The sequence below is a fragment of the Halictus rubicundus genome, chromosome 9 (assembly GCF_050948215.1).
Source record: "Halictus rubicundus isolate RS-2024b chromosome 9, iyHalRubi1_principal, whole genome shotgun sequence".
In the NCBI taxonomy this organism is placed as follows: Eukaryota; Metazoa; Arthropoda; class Insecta; order Hymenoptera; family Halictidae; genus Halictus; species Halictus rubicundus.
In genome coordinates, this window is record NC_135157.1 from 15,605,834 (window position 1) to 15,630,602 (window position 24,769).

At 46.2% G+C, this 24,769-nt stretch overlaps 2 protein-coding genes across 3 annotated transcripts in view; both read right to left on the minus strand.

Annotated features, from left to right (window-relative positions):
* LOC143357061 (uncharacterized) overlaps nucleotides 1-10,456 on the minus strand; it is a 434,090-nt gene extending 423,634 nt beyond the window's left edge. The window contains exon 1 of the mRNA XM_076793244.1: nucleotides 10,452-10,456. The gene's annotated coding sequence lies outside the window, so the exon portion shown is untranslated. The remainder of the gene's footprint in view (nucleotides 1-10,451) is intronic.
* The window catches only part of LOC143357036 (Krueppel-like factor 6), a 444,831-nt gene that overhangs the window by 344,252 nt on the left and 75,810 nt on the right, over nucleotides 1-24,769 (minus strand). The window lies entirely within an intron of this gene.

Below are 24,769 nucleotides of genomic sequence, written 5' to 3' on the forward strand. Positions count from 1 at the left end.
TTTCGGCTAAATAGATTGGCCTGCGCCCGGCCGCGAGTCGATACCACTCGACCCTCGAAATCTCCTGGCCGTTCGACCGAGGTAATATTATTTTCGTCTTGCGGTAAACTGAAAGAAAAACGGAGCCGAGGCGACCTCTCTGCTCCGAGGATCTATACCGTGCACCGGGAACATGATCTTCCCTGGGATCGATCCTACAATTTTTATCCAAAATCGATTTTTCATCGGTGTCTTCCTTTGTCTCTCGAATCTTTATAACAAGCATTTTCAGTCTACCGTGGAGATTCTAAATTCGCTTGCGCGAAAGACTTCGACCCGTACACGCCAATCACGTTCCCGTTGACTCACGGTTTCCGTTACCAAGACTGTCAACGGTCTAATCGACAGGCAATCGATCCCCGTGTATCGATTCGCGAGGGCGCCCGAGAATCTCGATAGCCTCGTCTCCCCCCGATGGAATAGTACCCGAACCGGTAAAAATGCGATAATCCTCCGACAAGAATAAACGTTAAAAATGAGAAAAAAAGTTTCCCGGGGAATATCTTGTAGACGACTGTCCGGTTATCGGACACTTTATTGCTGATTGGGAGCAAAGAGTCAGTTCGATCGCCGACTTTCAAGAAGACAAACATCGATATAACGCCGATTATAAGGGAACGAGTATTACCGTTTTAAGTGTCGAAGCTTTCGAGTAATTCGTTCGCTACGTCGCAAGGCGAAGTCTTGTTTATCTGGATAAATATTGACGAGGGGCGGCATTAAAGGGACAGAAATCGGGGGAGAGAGAGAGAGAGAGAGAGAGAGAGAGAGACGCGTTATCGACGATTGCTGCGAGCCAGAGCACTCCGTTTCCACGGTAAACGATTATGGGACCGGAAAAAGATCTTGATAATCGGGCCTGGAAGATTGATAGGGAACCAGGTTGCGAAACGAAAGGTTTAGAGCTGAAAGTCTCTCGTGCTATCGTCTTTATGTTACGGATTATGTTCTTTCAGAGCGTCGAACGGGCTGTATAATCCTGATTATTTAGGATCGCAAGGGACGCAGGGACTTTTCTAATTGGTACTGGAAGCATTGATACTGGCTTATAAACTTTTATTGCAACGTGCGCCATTGACGAGGACCTGTGAGTAGGACCTGTTTGGTTATGGAATTGATCGAAATTCGTGAATTCAATTGAAATTGAATTAATTGTTGAGTAGGACCTGTTTGGTTATGGAAAAGCATTTATTAAATCCTCCGTTATTTAATCCTCTGTTAGTACCAAGAAGTAAACAAATTCTAAGCAGGACCTAAGGGCCGATCTCCCGCGGACGAAGTTTCGCCCCCATAGCGGCGCGGGAAGTCGTTCGAGCGATTCGAGAGAAATATCGCGAGTTCCACGGGGTTCAATGTGGTCCGTAGCGAGCGTGGTTTTATGGGGGGGGCGATCGGCAATTTCCCCGAAACAAACATCGGCGGGACAAATTCGACAAGTTGGACAAGTTTCTCGGTGATCGTCGCGGCGATGAATCACACCGTGTTCCCCGAAAAATAAAGCCGAGGGGGAAGGGCGGAAGAGAGGACAGTACAGAGGGGGAGAAAGAGGGAGACGAGCATGATCAGAGAGACGGGGGGAGGAGGAGGTCGCGAGCGCGACTTTATGCCAGCGACGGCGTAATAGGAGGCTGCGGTCGATAAGACCGAAAAGACGGACGGGTGGATGGTCGGATGAGCGAGCTGGCGAGCAAGTGAATTGCTATGCGAGGGGGGATGGTAGATCTGGTTACTCCACTCCCTGTTATCCGTTTGAGGCAGTTACCCCCGCTTTCAGCTCCGTTAAAGACACATAACCGCGCGCGCCAGGGAGAAACGAGAACGAACCCGGGGAAAAAAGGGAGGAGAGAGAGGGGGGGGAGGAAGGGAGGGAGGGGGGAGGAAAAGTAACGAGTCAGAGGGAAAAACAACGATCCGGCCGAGAGACCGACGCTATCTAAACTTTGCTCCGCCGCGTAATTAATTGCGTGGCTATGTTTAATCGAGCGCCGCGATTACCCGGCGCTCGCACCTGCTGAATAGAGCCCACACCTTTCTCTCTCTCTCTCTCTCTCTCTCTTTGTCCTTCTCTTTCGTTTTTCGCCTCCATTCCCCCCCGAAGTAGACGCGCTCCTCCGGAGAAAACTAATCCGATCTAATCTGAAATAGTCGTCCGGATGATAGAGACCCTCGGCTGACAGTGATGGACGTTTTCATAGCGCCGGGATGTTGTGAGACGCTGGGGAGATGCTCCGGTCGTTTTGCATTTGGTCCCGGTCGACGGAGAGAGAAGATCTTCAATTAGATTCGGGATTTTTCAAAAGGAATTTTCCAGGAAACTGACCCCCCGAGCAGAACTCGGAAAAATTTTTCAAACAGGTGGGATCAACTGCGTCCAGAGCCGACTTACTGAAACCAATCTCTGGCGTGCATCGACGCCATCAAGGATCCCGTGGATCCCCGGAAATTCCGCAAACAGCGTTCAACTAGATCCCGTAACAACAGCTTGCTGCTGAAATTCGCGGGTTGCCGATCCCGAGGACGGTTCAAGAACTCGCAGGTTGTTCTCGCCGATACATTCTTTTCCCGAGGAACGAGGTCCACGTCTCCTTGAAATATTAATTACACGGCGAAGAAGCCGCGCGAGACGCTCGAGTCCTCGCCTGGAAATTTCTGAGCCCCGAAACTGTGTTTATCGCCGGTAATCCGATCCGGCAATCTGCAAGTTCGCCGACCCACCGAAAATTGCCGCGATCAATTTACGAGGTGATTCGAGCGACATTAGGTAATGGCGGTCGACCAGTTAGAACACCGGTTCGCCTGATCGCGGCCGCAATAAACGAATGCACCGGCGGACTTGGTCGGACGAGCTCGTCTCCGGACATCGACCCTGCACCGTTTCTCAACAGTTTCGCACTGTTTCGAACGATCAACCGGTGTTTTTCCTTTTTCGTAACCGACTGAAATCCTAAATTGTTTTTTATATTACTGGAGAGTAGTATACTTTCTGCGCATTGTTCTTTTCAAACAAGAAATATACATTGGAGTCTTCAGTCTACAAAGGACGATATTTTCCGTGTCTATAATGAACAAATAAATACGCAAACTTCGTGTTGGTTATCCTATTATGTACTCAATTTCCACATTCAATTATTTGCTCGTCGAATCCCTCTCTGGACTTGTTTAGTTTATGTTATTTACATTGTCGGTACTATTTGCCTCGAATCCGTCAGGCGCGTTTTGTGTCCGCCATTAATTTGATTTCATTCATTTAGCCGTTAATAACCGTTCCGAAGGATCTCGCACGGGGATTAAAACCATAGTGAAGGGGATCCCTTTCAATAAAAATTAATACGGCGTCGATGAAATTGCGCAACACGTAGAGGCACGCGGGCATAAAGCGTCGTTCACTTTCACTGTCTCATATCTGTACGGGGGCTGTATGGTGGTCCCATACGGACGTTCATAAAAGGAAATCTCCTAAACGAGGCAGACAAAGCGTCGGCTTTAAAGACTTCCTCCATGGTAACGAATAATACCGCGATTAAAACCCGCGGAGCCAGTCTCATTAAGATCATTCTGGACACGCGCGGCACGGTGTCAGCTCGCTTAATAAGCGAACCCACCTCTGCCCGCCATTGTCTCGCCAGAGACGCCATAGACTTCGCGAGACACTCGTATCGTCCACCAAACTGGATCCCCGCCATTGCATCCCATTCGTTTGTTTTTCCACGCGAAAAATCATTCTGGTTTCTGAAAAGCGAAGCCTCGCATCAGAAATTTAATCTTACGCTTCCGGTTCAACTTCTTGCACGATGACCCCTTGTGCCGTGAATTTTGAAGCATCCTGTATAATGGAAAAAATTACACGAACGCAAGGCCCTCGTATAAAATAATCCTCAGTTTTCACATAGAGCCACCCCCTTGTGCTTAAGTTTTGAAACAACGTGTATAATGGAAAACATAATTCCAGTGTGCAGCAATTATTAAAATTCAATTTTCTGAACAGCAAAGTCCTGCATAAAGAATTTCATTTTATTGTACTCAATTTTCCAAGTGAAACCACCACTTTGTGCTTAAGTTTTGAAAGACCCTGTATAATGGAAAAAATAATTCCAGTGTACAGCAATTATTAAAATTCAATTTTCTGAACAGCAAAGTCCTGCATAAAGAATTGCACTTTATTGTACTCAATTTTCCAAGTGAAACCACCACTTTGTGCTTAAGTTTTGAAACAACCTGTATAATGGCAAAAATAATTCCAGTGTGCAGCAATTATTAAAATTCAATTTTCCGAACAGCAAAGTCTCGCATAAAGAATTGCATTTTATTGTATCCAATTTTCAAAGTGAAACCGCCCCCTTGTGCTTACGTTTTGAAAGACCCTGTATAATGGAAAAAATAATTCCAGTGTGCAGCAATTATTAAAATTCAATTTTCTGAACAGCAAAGTCTCGCATAAAAAAATTGCATTTTATTGTACTCAATTTTCCAAGTGAGGCCGTCCCCTTGTGCCAAAAATGAAACAGTCTGTATAATGGGAAAAACAACAGAAGTATAGCAACGATTTAAAAAATGTTGTTCAACGCCAGAGCTTCGTGTCATAAAATTGCATTTTGCATGTTCCGTTCAATTTTTCAAGTGAAAGTACCGCCCGTGACGGGAGCGTTGAAACGCCCTATAAAATTGAAAAGAGAGGGCAAACCTGCGGTCGAGGTGCATAATGTAGCAACGAAAAATCGAACGGGACGATGGCGAGCATAGAGGAAGACGTCGATTGCGGTGTTTTTGGTCGAACGATCGTTCCCGACGGATTTTCCGCGTGCGTTCGCGTCCTCGGCTCGTCGCGTATCACGTGCGTGCACGGAATGCTCTTAGAATGCACGCGGCCGGATAGTTTGGGCAGGCGTATATCGCCGATGCAACGTTGCACGCGCGATGAAATTCAATACCGAAGTATGTATGCCCACGTGTGCCTGCACGATAATGATATTCGACGGGTTTATTCCCCGGCCGCCGCACCGTAATTCCTTATCTCCCCGACTGGTTCCTCCTCTACCTCAACTTCTGCGCCGCATTTTTCCACGGTATCAAATGTTACGGCTAAATATTTTTCTTAAATCGGTCGCCGAGCCGCGTCAGCGATTCCGGGAGCACATTTCCTGATACTCCCGGCTTGCCGGACTCCGCTCTGCTACAAAACCATCGCAATTTTCGTGTCCCACCTACGGGATATTGCATTTCCATTGCTGGGGATGTTAATTGAAATATCTCCCGCTGGATCACTATGTGTAGCTAGGTTGCAACGGTATGTGATGATTTTATTGATTTTTTATCACGCACGCCTACTGTTATTTTCATTATTTTGTATGGTAGTTTTAGAGCAGAAATACTTGCTGTCGTAGCTCGGATAAAAATTGTTACTGTTCTACCAACTTGTAATTTTCACACCCTTTGACTAATTACTCTGAGCTCTGATATTTTTTGAGGTTTCAAAGCCCCTTCTTTTTGTTCGTTCAGCGTCCCCAGGTAATAATTTCTGGCACCGGCGCAGTCAATTAAAAATGGTTCATCATCGCTGGATCATTATGTGTAGCTAGATTGCAAAGGTATGTGATGATTTTATTGATTTTTTATCACGCACGCCTACTGTTATTTTCATTATTTTGTATGGTAGTTTTAGAGCAGAAATGCTTGCTGTCACAGCTCGGATAAAAATTGTTACTGTTCTACCAACTTGTAATTTTCACACCCTTTGACTAATTACTCTGAGCTCTGATATTTTTTGAGGTTTCAAAGCGCCTTCTTTTTGTTCGTTCAGCGTCCCCAGGTAATAATTTCTGGCACCGGCGCAGTCAATTAAAAATGGTTCGTCATCGTTGGATCACTATGTGTAGCTTGATTGCAAAGGTATGTGATGATTTTGTTGATTTTTTATCACGCACGCCTACTGTTATTTTCATTATTTTGTATGGTAGTTTTAGAGCAGAAATGCTTGCTGTCGTAGCTCGGATAAAAATTGTTACTATTCTACCAACTTTTAATTTTTACACCCTTTGACCCTTCACTGCACCGATATTTTTGAGGTTTAATTAAGCGCCTTCTTTTTGTTCGTTCAGCGTCCCCAGGTAATAATTTCCGGCACTTTCGAATTCAGGAGTTCCCTGGCACCGGCGCAGTCAATTAAAAATGGTTTATTATCCCGAGATTCAATATCTCTCGATTTTTCGGACCGTTCCAAAAAGTGCGCCCTATTATCGTGACACCATCGTGCACTGAACGCACGTACGTATATTTCTATATGTGTATATATATAATATGTATATACGCGGGCGTTCGTCAATTTACGGTGAAAATTTCAACGTTTTACAATTTAATATCTGCATGCCGCGTCGGGGATATTGTGGTCTGAATTTTAGCGGTTGATGGAATTCATTGAAAAATGTGGATCGGTTTTAATAAAAGCGCAAGGTGTTCCCTATAGAACGCGGCGAGTTTCATTGGGATTATTGAAAATACTGCATAAACGCTTCGCCGCGCGAGAACCCTGTCTGTTATAACGAGTGGGAGTGAACTGTGAAATATGCAAAACATTCGCCGGTTTGAAAAAATCGACTCACGAATGGTCAAAGAAATTTCTCTCCCCGTGCGAGTCCCGAGAAAGTGGGAATCGAATCATCCGCTCTCTTACCTGCAACAGAAAATAAAACACGGTTCAAACATTGTTCCACAAGTATCAGAAAATATTTCTAAGATTGTTAACAGTTTGTTCAAGCTACGGAAAATTCTTAAAATAGCCTCCAGTACCTAGAAAATCACCTTGAAAATGTAAGTTCGCAAGAAGTAAAGTGTATCAAGGTATTTGCATACAGATTGTCAGCTATTTTTGCTTGTTACTGACATACATTAACTGCAATTGTATGTTAGTGTTCGCATATGCTATCTACAATTAGTTTACGTAATTTGTATATACTATTTGCAAGCACTGTTTAGCTGTACATGTACAGATACTGCCTTGTAATACAATTTAATTGTATTGGAATAATTCAATTTTATGAAAATTGTTTATAATTTTTTCTAATTTTGTTGACATGATCCCTAAGACCGTATTCTTGTCACAGTTAGCATATTCTTTAAGTATATCCATCGTTTCTCGAAAGAAGTTTGCAGTACCAGGGGATCAGACATCGCCGATAATTAAGACATCATAAACGCTTCCTCTGAGAAGCGAGGTATAATAAAGACGCTTCAAGTATGGTGTACTTGCGAAAAACGAGATAAATTAGCGACGTTGACTGCGATTGGCCGCCAGTTGGCCGCGTTCCGGTTCCGAGCAGCCATTAGGGTTGCGTTGCTGCCAATATATTTTATTGCGCGGGGGTTGCACACGTGGTCATTACGCATTCATAAGCCAGGATTTAAGGTTAGGTCGCGGCCCCGCCGCCAAGTGCATTAATATCCATTTTAAGCAGGGGGTTGCCGATGCACGCGTGGGTTGCTCGTGGCCGCGGCCACCCCCGTTTTCGACCGGCTTGCGTGCGTGCTTTACGTCGTCAAGGTGCGGTGGTGCACGGTTAAATTTACACGCGGAAAAAGAAGTCGTCCTGCTCGGGAGGCTCCCGAACCGATGTAAATTTAACCGTGCAATAATCGCGAAACGAGTCGTGGGACGTCGAGGATGGCAATGAACGGAGGCAAAAGTGACGCGGCGCTTTTCAAACGAAATCTACGCTTCTCTCTCTCTCTCTCTTTCTCTCTCTCTCCCTCTTCGGGGTTATATATATTCACGGCTCGGCGTCGATGGGACGCTCTATAAAGACGCTTTATAACTGTCGTATCGGTGGGCTCTTTTATTATCGAGAGCGCGTCCGCGCGGGCAATAAAGCGGAGCAGCTCAATTTCTTCGACGCCTCCCCGTTTAATTGACCATTCCGCCGCGACTCCTATGCAAATTTGATGGAGTAATTAGGTAACTTTCGGCCGATCGGCCGCGCTCTTCTTCGGCCGATCGACCCCCGGGACTATTTACCACGAAGAACCCGCCACCCCCGCCGGCGGTTATGGTGTCCGCCCGAGATTCTAAAGTGTTCGGGAACTGCTCGATTTTACTGCATCCGTCGCCGCGAGTAACGACCCACCAACGCCCCTTAATTGCCGCTGTTAAAAAGGAAACGCGCCGCCGATGGCAAAGAATCGACGGTTGATTGAAAACTTTCAGACCGTCGACCGGCCGCGTCTTACCCGGACGACGATCGCTCGACAATGAGATCGTTCGATCCCGTCTAAACGGTGACAATTAACTGGCCCCGCTTCCACTCGTCCTTTCATTATCCCACCTTCGATTCATAATGTCTTCTCTCCGCTGAAATATTCATTTCGGTCGACTGTGTTCAATTTTTTTAAAAAACGCTGGGAAGTGGACGCCCTAAAATTCTAGAATAAAAGAAAGCGTCAAGGTTCGAGGTTCGAAATTCTCCGAAATTTCAGCGAACCCAGCGTTGGGTTCCAAACAATATCCAACCCTTTACCGATCGCGCAAAGGTATTCGGGGGGTGGATGCAGCCACGGAGACAATCGGACTCGGGGAAACGTAAGAAGATTCCAGAGTCGAAAGAGCAGACTCCTGTAGCTGGCGCGAAAGGTGAGGTTGAAAGCTCCCTTCTTCTGGAAAGCTCCCCCTCTTCGTCCCTCGGGCTGTTTCCCTTGGCCAGCACTCTTTCTCTTCCCGCTTTCCACGATCTATGACCGGCTTAACTCCGGCACGCTCGTATTTTACAGAATACACAGAGAAAGAGAGCGCGAGAGGGAGAAAGAGAGAGAGAGAGAGCGAGGCCCGGTCGATGCACAAACACAAACGCGTGTGCCACCCCCTGCTGGAAATGTCTCTGAACATTCGCGCGCGCGTCCCTAGCCCAACCCCCCATAAGCTAAAAACGACCTGATCGCTTAAGGTTTCGTTTAATCTTCCCTTATCCCACGTCCTGGCAGGTACCCGTACGATCGCGCAAGATCTCGATCCTTTTTTTTTTCTCCCTCGAAGCAGCCTCCAGGTCCTCCCGTGTCCGGAACGACGGTTAGGATCAGCCCTTCCTCATCCTAACTTCTCTACCAACCTTCACGACTTCGTGCATTTAATATTGATGAAGGGTCGCTGCGAGAGAGCGAGAGAGAGAGAGAGAGAGGAGTTTCCTGCAGCTCCTCGGAACGACCGCCGGTGAGTAATTAAGAAGAAGTTGCGAGTGACGTGTTTTAGACGATGGAATTTGATATTACGCTTCGCAGTGTTTTTAAATCAGGATTTATGCTCCGGAGCACGGCCGGCCGTCCGGCGATTCTCGAGTGACGAATTTGATCGGGAATTTGCAAATTTGTAGCGCGGGATTAAAAACGATGAAGATTGGGCACCTCGTTAGCTGTGGCTCCGAAGACTCCAAATTACGTTGGACAATATTTTGTTATAGCACAGATAAAACAGGTATACCTTCGAGAAAATGTTTTTAACTAGTGAAAAATATGAGAAACAATTAGAGATGGTGTTAATAACATTACGTTATTGTTGCGTTTATTTCCACAGAGTGGGGGTTCTTCAATTTCAATGTGAAACCTGTAGCATTCGACTTTTTACAAGTAGAGTATGCAACTGAAAAATCGGAAAAAATTCTCGAATATGTGTGCTGACATGTTAAAGGCGTCAGAAATTTTTTTCAGAATTTTTAGACCCACTTGGATGAGGAAAATTGGGTTAAAACTGGTTTTTCGTTTTTTCCCCGCAACTACCCTTACGGATGAGGTACAGGGCTGAAACTTGGCAGAAAGGGTTCCTTCTCGGGAAGCTATCGATCGAGTAATTTCACTGTTGTTGAACTGGCCCTTTGAACAAATTATCATCTTACATCTACTAAATGTGAAGACATTTAGAAATGTAGTCTAGTACAAGATGTTAACATTTTGCAGCCGTCTTCAACATAAAGATAGTACGCGTCTAAAAAGTTCCACGACCTCCCGGATACAATTTCGTGTCTGTGTTCCCGATAGTTGATCAAAGGCTTATCAAGTCGCCGGCAAAAAAGAAGAAAGAAAAAATCTGTCGCACCCGGAGCGTCCCCGTATAGAAGTTGCATTGGAAATCAAACACGCGAAAAGGGTTGTAATTTACTTCCAATTCTGTCGCAGCCAGTGGCGTGACGGGTATATTGAATTATAAGCCGTCGGGTCGGAAGTACATTTGTACCGGTGATGCTACCCCGGGCGTCTTCCTCGTTTTTCACGGCAATTTCATTATCACTGCTCCCGGATCCGGAGTCATTCGATCAACCGTGCAGCCTACCGTCTCCGCAGCCTTTTCCGACCCCCTTCTGCACCGGCACCGTCACCACCCCCCGGTTCTTCCCCGCGCAAATAAATCTAAAGCCCGGGGAGAGGGTGACACGACACACCGTCGTGTTCATCTCGTCTGTTCCCGGCGAGATAGAAGTCGGTCGATCAGTCATTGCGACAGCCCTCCTGCAAAGACTCCAGACAAATCGAGGGGGAGCGAGAAAGAGAGAGAGAGAGAGAGAGAGAGAGAGAGCCTTTTCTTCGAGAAACAGAGTCTCACCCTTCCCGGGAGCCCTGGCTGGCAATAAATTAATTCCCGGACGGTGTCTAATTTGTCACGAATTCGTGATACCCACTGACTCCCTTCGCCAATCTTGTTAACAACGCGGCCGAGCCGAGCCCTTCCGCGTTGTAGTCCATTTATTTCCCATCATATTTTACTTTCTTTCGCTCCATCATTCGTTCGCTGCCGTCATCCCGCGACGTTCCCTCACTTACTTAGCTGCGCGACAATTCTGTTTGCAACTTCCCGTGCTCGTAGTCTCAGTTCTTCAGCACATTTGAAAACGTACATTCATAATTTTATATGTCAAAGAAATTCATCTTGAAACGCGAGCAGAGAAAAGTGACACAGTATCTGGCCAAGAAAAATTCACATTAACTAAAAATAATTAGAGGTCAATTCAAAAAAGGTTTTAGACTGCGCTCCGAATTAAAGCACGGATTGGCGAAAGATCTAAATATTTTCTTGCATCCGGTACGTAATTCTCTACATAATTCCGCGTCCATTCGCGCGTCTTTGAGCCGGGTACCGTCGCAACATTAATTTGCATCGAATAATTCCATTGAATCCCGACGAGTCCGCGCGCGCGCGCCTTGTTACCAGTCAGTCCCTTTTACTTAAATCCGCTTTTCGCGGTCAAAGGGAACTCCTTTTCCCGTGGCCCTCCTCCGCCCCGCCCTTTTCTACCTCTTCGTGCGCTATCTCTCCGTTTGGCCGGCGCTCGTTTCCTGAGGGACTGGTTATAAACGCCCGCGCAGAGAGGACCGGCGCCTGATATCCTTCGTGCCCGTCCTCGCAGGACTTACCGAGGACACCGAGGGCTTTCGCCAGCTTTCGGGGGCTGTCTGCCTCCGCCACCGAGTTTCCCAGGTGGACGCACGCTGGCTGACCAGACCACCTTTGTATCGGGAGAGCCAGCCACTGTGAATCCGGTAGCAGTCGCCGTACACACTGCACTTCCTGTGTCGCGACGCGAGAACAACGCTCGCGAGACGAATCGTGGACCGTTCCCGTAAAACAGGCGGAATTTAGCCGAAAATACCAGTTAACATTCCGCCCATTTTGCAACATTCTACTCTCTTCAAGCACCTCGGGGAAATTCGTTTCCCCGGGAACGACGCCTGCGCGCTGCAGCGACTTCAAATAATATTTCAAGATTTTTGCAAAATTTCCTCAAGATTTTTTCCTGTTTCGCGACGCGAAAACAACGCGTGGACCGTTTCCGTAAAACAGGCGGGATTTAGCCGAAAATGCCAGTTAACGTTCCGCCCATTTTGCAACATTCTACTCCCTTCGAGCACCTTGGGGAAATTCGTTTCCTCGGGAACGACGCCTGCGCGCTGCAGCGACTTCAAATAATATTTCAAGATTTTTGCAAAATTTCCTCAAGATTTTTTCCTGTTTCGCGACGCGAAAACAACGCGTGGACCGTTTCCGTAAAACAGGCGGGATTTAGCCGAAAATGCCAGTTAACGTTCCGCCCATTTTGCAACATTCTACTCCCTTCGAGCACCTTGGGGAAATTCGTTTCCTCGGGAACGACGCCTGCGCGCTGCAGCGACTTCAAATAATATTTCTAGATTTTATTAGTCGACAGCGGACGTTTATGCAAAATCAAAATTTTCTACCTGAGCTGCAACAAACTGGAGTGCAATGATAATTTTCTTGATGAATTTGTGAATCGACAGCACAGGAAAATAGTAGAAAAGTGAATTTAATTTTGAAAAGATTTCTCTTCGTGTCCTCTCGCGCCTAATTCAATTTGAGCATCGTCTTCCCGGCGTTTCTGTTTGGCATAAGCGCAGAAGAGTGGCCGGTCGAGCGGCGCGTGTTTAAATAAGTGGACACGCAATCGGAATGCAATTTGTTTCAATGATTAATCTGAATGCACAGTGTTATCAGCCGGACTGGTAGCCGTGGGAACTTATTTGATAAAGGTGATAATACCAGCCCCATTCGGTCAGTAAATTTATGCCGGCTATAATGGGGACACTATTTACCTAAATGAATCGTATTAACTCATGAACGCGGACTGTTCCAACGAATCGCGTTTAACCATGAATACCGTTCGTTCGGGAATACCTACGCTTATCTGAACTAGTTTCTTGAGACACTTTTATCCACCGGATTAATAACGATTGGAGGTTGAAATAATTTCGGAAGAAGTTACGCCATACAAACTCCAAAAATTTATTGAATTCAAAGTCCTCGATTCAAAGACTTCTCGAAGGAGAGTAATAATTTTCATCCGAGTAATTTTTCACGGGGAAAAAGAAGAATGCCCGTGTATGCGACCGATTGGTAAAACCGCCGTTACATCCGAGCAAAGCGCAAGAAAATTGCAACAAACAGCCCGGTGTGTCTGCGGAAGATACCGGCGAACCCGGGGACACGGTGGGGGTTGATCAAAACTCCGCGTCATCCTTTTAAGGCCATAAACAACGTATCCGTGGCGGATCGAAAAACGCATTGTTGCGACCGACCGTCGAAACGAAAAACCGTATTCCGGCGTTCCCTTTAAGGAACGGTAAACACCGGGTAGGCAATTTTTTCCCCCGGCGAAAAAGCACGGGACAAACTGCGGGATTATCCAGGGAGCGGAGAGATACAGAGAGAGAGAGAGGGAGAGAGAGAGGGAGGGAGGGAGGAGAAGAGAAGAAACGAGGAGGATGAGGAGGAAACCGCGGCGCGCAGAGAAACGAAGAAGGAAATCGAACGGAATGAGAAAAACGACGGAGGTAGTTGCAAAGCACAAGAACGGGACCGCGATGGCGTGGTCAGCCGAAGGCAAAACAACAGCCACGAGCTTTATTGACTGGAACCGATGAAAAACGAGGAGAGATCGGCCACCGCCATCGTTCCATTGCTCCGAAACTCCGGACCCGGCAAAACTTCTCTGGCTCTAGCTCCCTCTCTCTCTCTCTCTCTCTCTCTCTCTCTCTCTCTCTATTTCTCTCTCCATCCGCGTCTGCTATCGATGCGATAGGTAAACACGAAGGATAGATACGTGACATTACCAACGCGGCTACATATGTGCGCCGGAGCCGCCTCCCTTCTAGCTCTACCCGCCACCACCGACCTTGTAACCGGGTGAAAATATTGCAGTTTGTTCGTTACTAACTGCAAATATTTATTTTACCCGGCAAAACCCGTTTGCCGGCGTTGATTTCGCGAGCCGGCCCCCGGAAATAACAGCCGTGTTTTTTCGGATATTGTTTTCGGAACGGCCGGATGGACGCTGGATCTCGGTGGTAAGTCGGGCAGCGTGCGCGCCGGCACCCTCTGTTTCTTATTTTTCATTCGTTTCAAGCGAGAGCGCGGTGAACATTTTTTCGAGTCGCATTCATCCCTCGCAAAACGGAGGACCATGCGCGAAATGTCGATATGAAAATATTCATCAGCCTGTGTACAAAAATAGCCTTTAGCCTGTGTACAAATATATTCTTCAATTTTCAATTCGTTCGATCAATCTTTCTTTCAACTTCGCGCATTGAGGGGTTACTGAGGGTTTGGTATTAACAGTCAGCTAACTATTAGGACCTTGAATAAGTTCTCGCTGTTTCTTCAAAAATGACAGTAGCAGTCCCCGTTCGTGGAATTTCGAATGGTAACACACATGCAAGGCAGTAGTGTATCTAACCTTAAATTTCAGTGTATGGTAGTTCACTTTAGTGTAAACAAAGTAATTTTTTCTTAGTTCCGAAAATGTCTACTTTTGTGCCAAATAAAGTGTATTTGCGGGGCATTTTATTGCACTACTTTATTCAAAAGAAATCTGCAGCTGAAGCACATAGAATTCTTGTTGAGACTTATGGTGACAATGCTTTGTCGGATACGACATGCAGAGACTGGTTTCGACGCTTCAAAAATAATGATTTTGAACTTGAGGATAAAGAACGTTTCGGCGCACCGAAAAAATTTGAAGACGAAAAGTTGGAGGAGTTACTCGATCAAGACCGATGTCAGAAGCTAGCAGAACTTGGAAAAACATTACAAGTAGATGAGTCAACTGTTTCATAACGTTTAAAAGTTTTAGGAATGATCCAGAAGCAAGGACATTGGGTAAAAGCTTTTATTTTGTAAAAGAAACAGCGAGAACTTATTCAAGGTCCTAATATTTTATCTTAAAATCGAAAGGAGTAAGGGATGAAAGTACGCATTTTTACGTAAATTTTTGCGCAATTTACATTTTTGAAATGCGACGCAAGTCACAAACTAACAGATGTGTATACTGGCGAAGAGTGCATGGACTTGCGACGATTACTGCATAATTTCCGGGGAACCCTAAAATATCCGAATGAACCGAATGAACCCGTTCCGGGAAACAGGTAGCAGAATCGGGCAAACCTGCGAGAATACTTAAAACCGAAACCTTCGAGCTCGGAGAGTGCGAGACGGAAAGAAAAACGGAGCGCGGCCGAGATACTCGAAGCGCAAAAATTGCAAGATAAACGCTTTAAACGGGAAAGAAAAATAAGCACCGAGTACAACCCTCTTTCTTTCTCCTCCGCGGGATACCGAACCACTCTCCTCTCCCCCCCCCCTCTCTCTCTTCGTTCAAAGTTACACAATCGCGAGCGCCCGTCGTATCGCGAAACTTATCTCGACCAGTCGCGTTTTCCCAGCCTCGTTGCATAACGCAGTTTACATACCACAATTTAAATATTCCCCTTCGGCGCGTCCCGTTGTTCACACTTCGCGCGAGCCGTTGAACACCGGCCTGCCGCGGGGAGAACAATAAAACCTCGCGGAACGCGAACTTCGCGAAACACCCCCTTAATGAAATCCCTCCTCGTCTTGGGGCAAAATTTCGCCGAAAAAATGTCTTATCTAATTAGATAGAAGTGCCGCGAGTCGCTGCAGCTGTTTCGATCGAATTGAAATTTACCTTTTCGTCTTTTCACCCTTCATAAGAAACCCCCTGTAGGAGACAGAGTCCCCAAAATGTCGAAAAACCAACCCCGTTTTCAATTATTCTCAAGCAGAAGGAATCTCGGAATAAATGGCACTTTTGACGTTCCAGTTTTCAGGTTACAAGTGACATTTTGCAACACCACCGTCCAGAGTGCCAAATGCCCTGTCTCGGATTCTTCTCGGGGAGAAGGAATTTCGGAATAAATGGTACTCTTTCAAGTGACGCGTTTTCCATTCCACTTTGCAACACCGTCATCCAGGGTGCTGTAACAACTCCCTAGCAAATGCCATGTCCAAAAACCACCCCTGTCTTAAATCGTTCTCGAGGAGAAGAAATTTCGGAATAAATGGCACTTTTTCGGACAAATGGCACTCTCGACGTTCTCGGGTTCCGAGGACCGGTCTCCTCCATTACATTTTGCAACGCGGTGCCGTAACAACCTCCTCGGCAGAAAGATAGGGGCGGATGGCAGGAATTACGCGTCAAAAATGGCGGCCACACGAGCGTTCGGGCTCTCTCGGGCCAGGCGATTTTATCCGAGGCAACGGCCGGTCCCGGTGCAATTTCAAAGATTGCATCGAGAGTCGGACGAGATGACGACTGGCAACGTTGCGACATTGCCCGGGATCGACTTCCGGTTGGCAGCGAGAACCGCGACGCGAAAGATTAACGACGTATCGTGTCCGGCGTCATGCTCGCCGAGCATCCATCGTCGGACAGTCCTGTCGATTCCTTTGGGACTTTGACGATGAAACAGGAAGAACGAACTCCGGGAACGATCGATCACGTTACTTCTCGCCGAGAGCGAGAGGGAAACACGCTCGACTCCCGGCCGGACTGTGCGCGCTCGTCGCGTCGGGACGATCGCCGACGGTTCCGTTAGCTGCTGCACCGAGAGCCCGACTAGAAATTTCACGTCGGCCAACGGAAAGTTGGATTTCCCGTTACCGGGAACCACCGTTTTCCAGAAACTGGTGTCCTTCTTCGTTACCGGCCACGTCCGCCTCGACGCGAGGCTGCCCGCGGAAAAAATATTGGACAGAAAAGTGGCAGAATTTCTGAGTTACCTCGTCACGGATTTTGCCAGCGAACCATCTTTCTCTTGCGCGCATCTGCATCCGCGCATTTGCGTGGGACACTCGTTCCTTGAAACTTTGTAATTTTTCAACTGATATTGTTTAGTACAATCACTGTTATATTCGGGAACTTTTAAAAAGTCGATAACTTTTTTAATATTGAAGAATATTGGATTTATTTGCGATTTTGAAACAGTTAATTTACTACACGATGTCGGGGAAAAAAATTGGAAACAATTGCCATTGGTCGGAGCTGCAGAGAAAATACTAAAACTTTTTCATGTGGGCCTGTCTTGGAGGTTTAAAGGACACGGTTTTGTAGATCTCTGGCAATTATAGATATTCGGAAAATTTCACCAGAATCTAAACAAAATTTGCCTTACTTGTGTGACCTGACATTTTTCAACCCTAACGCCAAGGTTGCTCTTTAGACTGACCGAAAGTGCAAACAAAACATATGATTTTTAAGCAGCTCAATGAGCACTGTATCCGCATATTTTCTTAATGGACCAACTTTGGAATGAGCGGAAATCGAGCAGTATGCTGTTTGGCATCTCAGTGACCAAGTATGGAATACAGAGATGAATTGACAACAACGTAAAATGTGAGGGACATTTTCCAGTAATTTTTCTGGAAAATTCTCTTTCGTCCTATAAGATTAAAGCGTCTATCGTACCTACGGGTTCGTTTCTAAGAGGTTCTAGAGCGTCTGCTCTAATTGCTCGATTCCACACGCTCCAATTTCCTTTTTTATCGCGATTGAACCTGTCCGAACTTTTCTCTCTCTCTCGCTCCCTTTCTCCCTCTTTCTCCGCGCCTGCATCTTTCGAACGTCACTTCCGATAACGAGGATGAAACAAACATTTCCTGGCCCCGTAGCGAGCCCGCGATATTAGCTGTCGAAGCTCGTTTCCCGTGGAACGGAAGTGTTAAAAATATAATAACGCTGTTGTTGGACAGCGTACAGTACCTCTTCGTCGGAGAATATTAATCCGGGGAATCAATTTCCGTGGAGGGGCCGGGTGCGTTCATCCACTGTTTTAATAAACGAGTTTATTACATTGTCTAAGCGATTTTTATAGGATTATTTATGTGCGATGATTCGCTACATACCTAGCGACTATGGTTCACTCGATATAGACATACATTTCTTTCGTGAATGCAACACTGATTAAGTCGCGAGATAAATCGCTAAATAACTCTCTATTTTTTTTTTTTGCTAAGTAAATTACTCAAGACTTTCCTAAAATCACTGGAAAATCTCGATCGGCGAAATCGTTCCGGAAACCTTCGTCAGGAACGATTTCCACCAAACTCAAACTTCCACAGTCAGCCTAGAGTCTAGAGAATCGCGCCCATTGTTCCCCGCTCTGCGAACGAATAATAGAAATAATCTCGAGAAGCCAGCAGCAGCTGGTGCACAGATGCCTGACCAAGAACCGCGTCGGAATCTTCTGCGTCTCTCTTATCGCGTTGGCTGCCACGTCGGTCGTGTGTGGGTGACACAATTCTTCGCCCGAGTCCAGTAAATATATTAACAATTGCCTCTGAACCGAAATAAAATTCTAATTTATCGTAATCGACGGGGAGAACACACGGGCGTGCAATAAATGTAAATCTCCTTTTTATTTTCTACGAAATTCTGAACCGTGGAAAATTTCTATAACCACGAAATAAATAGTGCAAGGGGTGCAAGGGGTTAATTCTGCGGTTTGGGTTGCAACGATTTTGTGGAATTTTCGGGGGCGATTGTTGAGCAACGTGCCGAGCCGAACCATATCCCGAAAAAGACTGACAGGGCGAGAACGAAGAAGAAAAAGAAGATGGGGGACAGTCTCCCCTCGGTGTCCGTCGAAAAGATCCTCGGCGGGGGTGGAACAATTTTTCGAGGCGTGGGTGCGACACCTCCTGGAACACGGGAGCTTTCGACGAATCAGTGCTCATCAAGGACTCGGTGGCGCACGATTCAAAAGGAGAGAGCCGATGCGTCTCGCCGGCTTGCACCGGGGGTTCGCCGAGGGTGCGGTAATCGAGGGAAAAAAAGAGAGAGAGAGAGAGAGAGAGAGAGAGAGTCGCGTGTCGGCGAAGGGACGCTTTGAGGGCGGGATGTTTTCATTTCAAGGTCCTCCAGCGTCCTTCAGAGCCTTTCCACTGGAAGCCCCTTCTCCCGATTCTTTTCTCCGCGAGCCCACCCCCTGGAGAACCGAGCCGCGCACCCCCTCGACGGCCTAGACGACGGCGACGACGACGCCGGCCACCGCCTCGGGTTTTTAACCCATTCTTTCGCGCATTTGCAGCTCTCCCAGCACGCCTTTGATGTCGCTGCTTGGGGTTGCCCGGTAGTTTCTTTGTGTACAAGCCCGTCGAGGCCCCACCACCCCCACGCCGCAATGCCACCCCTCTCTTCCTCCTCGACACCGGCATCCACCGTCTTTGTTTATACAGTGCCTTCTGGATGCTTGGATAACGTTTAGCAGCACACCCCCGGACCATCCACCGCTTGCTTCTTACTTACCCCGGCTCTCTTGCCAGTCGTTAATCACTACCCCACAACGTCAACGTATTGTCGATTCCGTTTCCGCAGACCATCGAGACTGCCGAGAAGGGTTCACCGGGATCAAGGTCTGAGGGATCAAGGTCTAAGGGATGGGGATCGGGCAGGGACGATTCAAAGCGGCGATCTACGTTCCGACGCGTACGCCGATTCTTTTCGCATTGTTCTCCGGGAATCTTGGGGTCGAGCTTGTCGCCGGTTTTATGGATTTTCAGGATTCAGATGGAGAGTCTTGTAGGGCAGACAATAATGTAATTGGTTGGAGTCATTGATTTATCACACAATTTCTGGCGAAAGGTTCAACCCTTATTTTATTCAGCCGGGTTATGAGGATCTTGAAATGGATTGAACGAATATGTTTAATGAACAATGAATTTAAGCCTTATAATAAATGGATGAAATTAACGTCTATAGTTGGCAGAGGAAGTATCTTTACATGAAATGTCGTCTTAGTGGACGGATTTTATATATGTATGAGAAAAACTGGATTAATGGAATGCAAAATTGTAAAGGCAGACGAATTGAGTGGTGTTTTGAAATTGTTTTTGAGAAATTAAAATTATTAAAAGGGGAGATGCATCCTCGTTTAACGACTGTTTCTGACAGTTGACTCAGACAATTTTTATTTCGCATTGACATGCTCTGTTTAATCATTATATTGTGCAAAGATTATTTTTATAATCTAAAACTGAAAATACTACAGTGAATGCTGTGGGAAATACATGCACCTATGAAATAGGCTACTAAATCATCTAGAAATTATTTCTTGCTGTTTACTGAAGCTTTTACTGAAATCCTGCAGCCTCTAAAACCATCTAGCATAAATCACCCTTGCTTTTTTTAAGCAATTAAGAGCAACGAAGACAATGTCCAAAAAATCCATACAACTCACCAAAACAAGAGAAACAGAAATTTAGAAAATACAGACTGTAGTGACCACCCCCTAAAGTCATCAAGTCACCCCCTGTACGTTCTCTAAACAAGAACGTGAACGAAGACGAAGGAGAGACGGCGCACTAGAAAAATCGCTTGGAACTCGAATCGAATCACCAGAAACCAGCGGAAAAACCCTCGGAACGAAAGAAACGTGTTCAATTACGTGCTCGTCGTCATTATCGGTGAAGTCAGCGGGTCTTACGAAGAAAGCCGCGGACAAACACAGATATCGCAGCAGCGTTTTCCTGGAAAACGTTTCACGCCGAGTCATCCGTCAACGGCGGAAGGTGTCTTATCGTCGGACAAAAATAATCGGTAAAAGAAACAGGGTCAGAGACGATGGGTGGTGTATACCAAAAGAAGCATCATCGGGACGGGCTTCCTTCCCCTCTAACGCTTCAATAACGGTCGCTAATTTACGACTTGAAAACCTCGAATCTTCCAGAAAAAGTTGAAGAAACTTCACACTGACAAAACAAAATTTTGTTAACATGGGAGACTCCGGGATACAGTGAATTCCCGATACAAGTCACTTCTGTGGTTCTGGCGAGTGACATTTAGACGAAATCTGTGGTTCTCGCTAGACGTTGCATTTGAAATACACAGTGCACGCTGGAAATGTAAAAGTCACTATCCGTGGTGGTGACCTTTAAACGCGAGGCTTGCAGTGACTTATATCGGGAATTTAGGATTTAATCAATCCTAATTTAATTTTTCCATCAGCCCATCGGAGCAAGAATCGCGAAAATGGCGCCGGGCCGAGTTGGAAAAAATTCGAGACTGTTGTACGTCCCGCTGGAAGGTCACCGAGATGAAAGAAAGCTTATGCAAATTACGCTCGTCCGGAGACCGTCGACGAAAACGCGTCCCTCGTCCCGGTTCCGTTACCGCGTCGCGTTTTCCGTAAGCGCGCGCCACACGGAAAATAGCGGGGAAAACGAGCCTCGGACCGGCACACGGAATGAGCGTAGAGGGTCGGCCGGCAAAAGGAAACCGAGGGTGGAATTGCTTCTCTACCCCCTCCACCCCGGACCGCCCGGGTCGCGCATTGTTTTCTTTTTGACGTCCATTTACTTTCCGCGCTTGTTTCTCGCGTTTAAGGTTCTGCAACAGCCCCCGTCGTGCACGTATCGCGAACTGTCCGTCCAGGTTCGATGGGAATCTTAATTGTGAACCAACAAGTTCCCAAAAACGTAATTTTGTTTGGGATTAACATGGCAATTATGATTATCAAGCCTACTTTCGCTATTTTAATATATATTGAAACAAGAAACAATGTATGAAGCAAATGTGCTACTCCACAGACCTCCAAACACTCTATGTAAGATTTTATGTTCCTTCCTGAAAGATTGTGGATTGTGTATGTAATGTCACCATCACGTCCATTACCAATTAAGCGACTCCAACCGATATGTACAGTAACGAGCAAAACTGAGTCTACGCTATTTGAAGCAACATGACTTTTTAAAAATTAAATGACTTCAATTTTATTGAGAAGTTAGAAGGATTAGTATATTAGACGAGGTGTAAAAAATTTTCGAAAAAAATTTGAATTGGTCGGAATCGCAAAAGAAATAGTAAAAGTTCGTTGTTTCAGCTTCTTTATCCGAGCCTGTATTGAAAATTTAAAGAACGTATTTGATTCGCTCGAATAAATTATATCCATGCTGAAAATTTCACCGATATTGGTTAATTCGTTTACGAGTTATAAGCGATTAAAAGTGCGATTTTAAGTCGAGAATCGTGAAAAATGGCAATTTTTCCACTTTTAAACAGTGTAGACTCGGTTTTGCTCGTTACCGTATCTACTACGTTACCTTCACATTAGTATAAGGTTATTGTTGTAATATTATGCATGTAATACAGACTGCAGCATAACCTCTCATCGGAGGTTACAACTGTACAATAAAAAAAAATTAAAAAAATGTATCAAGCATTTTCTGGCGCACGCACGAGGGTGCCGAACATCGACTGGCAACAGGATCGATAGCACACCGTTTACACGGACTCTCGATCGTTCGCTTCCTACGATTTTTCACTTATCCCCGGCCCAGCGAACCTAATAAGCGAAAGTCGGGCGAAAGCCGCGGGTTTGTTTTTTACGAGCGGACCACGGTTTTACGAACGTGCGTTTTGCATGCGGAATGAGAGAGAGAGAGAGAGGGGATAAAAAACCTGAAAAAAGAAGAGGAAAACGTGGTTGTCCCGGCGGAACACGGGCCTGGAATCTTCGGTAAGGGTGCCGGGCCGAGTCCCGTTTCCATAAACCGACATTCTGCGTCAGTTTTATGGATTCCCTCGAAACGGAAGCCCGGCCTAGCCGGGGCGGAAACGTTTCCTCGCGAGGAACTTGTAGCGGTTCACGCTGCGAAATTTCACCGCGTTCGCGTCGGGCTCTTTAAAAACAGCTTTAAAAATGGGTAACGAGCCTCGCCGGTTCTCTCGACCTCGGGCCTCCGCCTCTGCCGCCGAGAGAAGACCGAAGCACCGTTTCTTCTCGAGGAGTTTCTTGCGTTCGGGAGCCCCGGGTTTATAGACCACCAACTTGGAAAATCTGTTTTCCTGCGGTTTATTGCGCGACCGGTCCCAAGGATTGTTTAAACTGTAAAACCTTCCGCGAAAGTTGCCTCTCTCTCCCGCGGGGCCACGTGACTCCGGCCGCGATTTCCCGGCGCCATTTTCCACGAGGGAGTCCACGAAATGGACGAAAATCTCTCGCTAGGATATACTGTACGCATTTTGGGAATATTAAACAGATCGTTTCTTTACGTCTTCTAAGTAACTGCTGCATTCGAAATGATAATTGAACGTCTGGAAATTTTCTTAAGAGAGATAATGGGGACTACAGTGATTTCTCTATATATGTCGCCAAGGCCTGGAGGATAATCGTCGCGGAATTGTCCCCACCACCGCGGAGTATACATCGTCAGGGGCCCTGAAGCTCGAGCAGTGTAAACATAACACGACTCGGGTATGTCTTCCTGAGTATGTCTTGTTGACATATATCGAGAATTCACTGTGCTTTTGGTTGTCACTTTTGGATGCAAGCGAATTGTGCAGTGGGCACTTTGAGACCTGCTCGTTTCGAGAACAAGGTAAAAGTGTTTACGTACACGTTTTGGAAAAAGTGTATCCTCCTGGGCCACTGTCGACTGTCGTTTATGATCACAGGAATAGAGATAGCAGAGAGAGAGAGGGGAAGAGGAAGAGGAGAGAGTTTATTTAACTACGGTTGCACTGTGGAGGACGCGTTCAATGGACCGTGATTGTGCGCGAAATGGAATTAGCTTCGCTGAACGCTCGGTATGAGTTCTTTTGTGCGTGCCAGATGGTTTAGAATCGAGATTCTGTTGGTATTTGCCTGCCGGAGAGCGGCCGATTTTTCTATCCGACTTCTTTTTAACGCTTTCCGTGGATCCTCGCGCTAAATAACAATCGCATCAACCGCAAGACGCACGCGCCAAATGAAAATACCCTTAGCAATTTCACAAAAATCGAAGCTACAACTGGGGGATATTCGAGGGAAATAAAAATTCTCCAATCGGATGAAATAAGAGTTAGTTAAAACTGAATTGATAATGTTAACAGTCTATCAACAATATACCAACAATCGATTCTTTTAATGCTTTCGCAACTTTGCATTTGATCCAGTCTTGTCAGAAACTCATAAAGTCCACAACCTAATCATATCTGAAGATAAATCCGTTTATAACTAGGACCAGGGGATTTTATGGATTTATGACAAAATTAATAGACCCAGTTTAAAGTGACGGACAGATTAGGAGAGTTTCAGGGCACGAATGTGCTACTTCCAGCTCACTAAAATCGTTCAAGGAAGTAAATTTTTGTTGTGCACAAAAATTTCTTTTCACACAAGTTCGAATCTAAAAACTCTGGGCCGAAATGGGTTAAAATAATTTCCAAGCATTAATCTTATTAGAAAAGACAAGAAAAATCGTCCAGCCCTAAAATTTCGAGATTAGCATCGCCCGGACTGTTTTCCTCTGGCAAGTTATGCGCTCGCGACGCGTAAATACCGAAATTCCGGCGTGGGCGTAACGGATAGTCGGTATCGCTCCGGTGACGACGGGATTCGTTCCGCGGATACGACATTCGCGACAGATAGCATCAGCAACGTCGCGAATGTTTATCTGCGCGATAAGCGGGGGGCCCAGCGAGCGAAACTGCTCTAGCCTAAACGCGAGCGCAAACGTCGCCGTCGATTTTGCAAGACGGACGAGATTGCCGTTGGAAAAAGTGGAGCAGTGGTTATCGGGCGTCGTGCAGAAGGGTCGTAACACGTTCGCTGCGACTCGGAAAACTCCCGTAATAGATTACCTTGTTATCGCGCCGGCAGCCGCGTGTTCCGAACAGACTAACGCCGCCTATCGGACTTTTTCGCGAGCCATCGGCACGCATTTCCCCGAAGATGCGTCGATCTTGCGATGTTCTCGGTGAAACAACTCTTTCAGTTTCTTCGTTCGAGTCCTTCTTATTTGCCTTAGATACTGATGTCGGTGTAATATCACCAAACGGTGTTTTCGCCACTGATTTATCAGTTGATTCTATTACTTTCTCATCTTCAGCTGTAGCACTATTTATCGAAGGTGAGTTGCTGGTATCTTGTTTTTTAGTCGCACACGCTTCATCAGCTTTCCCAGCTTCAAATTTCT